Source organism: Procambarus clarkii, chromosome 76 (genome assembly GCF_040958095.1).
Source record: "Procambarus clarkii isolate CNS0578487 chromosome 76, FALCON_Pclarkii_2.0, whole genome shotgun sequence".
NCBI lineage: Eukaryota > Metazoa > Arthropoda > Malacostraca > Decapoda > Cambaridae > Procambarus > Procambarus clarkii.
The window spans coordinates 6,013,348-6,015,918 of NC_091225.1; the positions used below are offsets into that span (position 1 = coordinate 6,013,348).

General features: G+C 36.3%; 1 long non-coding RNA gene across 1 annotated transcript; it reads left to right on the plus strand.

The window, feature by feature from the left end:
• The first annotated feature begins 859 nt into the window (after positions 1–859).
• LOC138357075 (uncharacterized) lies at positions 860–2,323 on the plus strand. The gene is made up of 3 exons (XR_011224747.1): positions 860–1,282; positions 1,691–1,817; positions 2,199–2,323. It is a non-coding gene; the product is annotated as an uncharacterized lncRNA (long non-coding RNA).
• The last annotated feature ends 248 nt before the right edge of the window (positions 2,324–2,571 follow it).

Consider the following 2,571-nt stretch of genomic DNA (forward strand, 5'->3'; position numbering starts at 1 on the left):
CCTTATGGGTGGCTTAATCTTTATCAATCAATCTCTCTCGCCGACACTCATTCAGCACCGCTCCTGTGCCAGGTAAGTTCACTACGGGCTCACCGTACCCCGTGCTACTTGGAACTTGTTCCGAGTAGCTGAATCTATAACAACAACAACACAACTTCTCTCGCCCAGCAGCTGGACACCCTCATAAATACTGTCAAACAGTATCCTCCATTGCGATAGCAGCCTGACGAATAAATGCGACCTCAGAACACTGAATAGATTTACTGGACAAAAAAATTGTACTACTTATGGGCCATTCATGCACTTGCCACCTCTTGGGTGGCTGAATCTTTATCAATCTTCAATCAATCTCTCTCGCTAAGTTACAGCCCCGCTCCTGTGCCAGGTAAGTCCACTTCGGGCTCACAATAGCCCATGTTACTTGGAACTTTTTGTTCCCAGTAGCTAAATCTCAAACAACAACAACAACAACCTCTCTCGTACCCTCTGCAATATGGCATCTTCAGGCCACCAAGTTAGAGGGGACATATAACACGAAAAAATTCGGGAAAAACCGTAACATTGTGAAATATTTATCAAAATACTACGTAGTTCTGGCAACACACTGGTGCAATCAGAATTATTTTACGATATAAATTGACGTATTTATGGCACATTTGCATGCATAATTGTGCAGAATCCGGTGCCCCGCAGCTGTGGCGCGCCAAAGGTATTGCGTCGTACGTTCTAAACGTCAAACTTTTCGTAATAACGTAAATAACTCTGAATGTATGAAGAGTAAATATACACTCATTGGCAACCTTCTCATCCCTAGTGGGGATGAGCGAGGTACCAGCCCTCAGTCACCTCGTGTGTCCTATTGAGTGCGGATTCCCTGTCGACGCACGCTCCATTCTCGCTCCTGGAATAGTGCATTGTCACGTCTACTGCACAAAGACATAAAGAGGAAGTATCAGAAGATAAGAGCAGCAAATCTGGCACTCGGTCGCCGTCTTTATCAGTAAAAGAAAGCCACTTTAGCGCGAAGAACAGTAATATCCAGTGAGAGATGGTGGTGGCCTCCCTGCATCAGCTGTGAGGCGTGACACCGACACCTCCTCAACCTTCCTCACACACCTTCCTCAACCCTCCTAGACCCTCCTCACACACCTTCCTAGACCTCCCTCCCTCCAACAAGCCGAGAAAGGCTCCTGAGGAAGGTGATCCAGCAATGGGGCAGGTGCCTATTAGTGCCCATTGCAGTGCCACCTTGAGGACTCACAATTCAGACCAATTACAATAGGTTAGTATGTTTTAGTGTTATAATTTGATATTTTGTAATAAATAATTGTAATATATATGTGCAGGCATATATATATATATATATATATATATATATATATATATATATATATATATATATATATATATATACATATATATATATATATATATATATATATATATATATATATATTTATATATATATAAATACAATACCAAGGGTGCCAAATATATATATATATATTTATATATATATATATATATATATATATATATATATATATATATTTATATATATATATATATATATATATATATATATATATATATATTTATATATATATATATATATATATATATATATATATATATATATATATATATATATATATATATATATTCAAATTTTTTTCACGTTTGTTATCAGGAGATTTGCATGGAACTTACACACCTTGCTGAACGGATGCCTATCTGCAAGGGTGCCAATTATGAACGAAATTGGTCGACGTCAAGCTCGGCTACAGATGGCCAAACTTTGATCTTATTTTACTCAGGTAAGAAATTTTCAACTTCATGGTGTTTCACAGCTTTCATTTTTTAATCAATTTACATGCAAATTACACCTTTATATTTAGAGTATGTGCTTCTACAATTGTTCAAAACACTTTAGTCCAAAGTCCATTTATTAATTTTATAAATATTTATAAACATCATATATTGCATATTTTTGGAAGGGGAACTTTGAATAATTGTATTATTGCACTAAATACTTTTTTGATAAAACTGCTGTGCATAATCCTTTATTATATGCTAATGTGATATTTGAGTGTTATAGAAATGGTTTTAGTTGACACATGTGTTCCCTGTAATTTTTCGAAAATGTTGAAAATTCGTTGTATAATACGTTGTGCATTTGTTTCTCCCTTTCCATTTAGGGTGTGATGCTGAAACTTAGACCAGTTGCAGTCCTTTCTATAACCATTCAATGATTAAATTTATAAACAAATTGACCAACTTTTACTTTACCCGTAATATGTGCCCTTAGACAGGTTAAATATCCTGAAAAGAATCCACAGGGAAATAGCTGTTTGGTTATATAGACTACGTCGAGGTTACAGATGCAACTGGGAAATTAGTGAATCCAGAAAGTGGGAATGCAGCTTCTGCCAAATAATCACAGAAAAGTCACTTCTTCACTATCTCCTGGAATGTGAAGCAAAGAAGGACCTTAAAAAAAGCATAAAAAATTCCTGAAAAATGCAGTAACCACCCCGAAGCCATCAACACTGCCACTTTTCTGGTAATGAA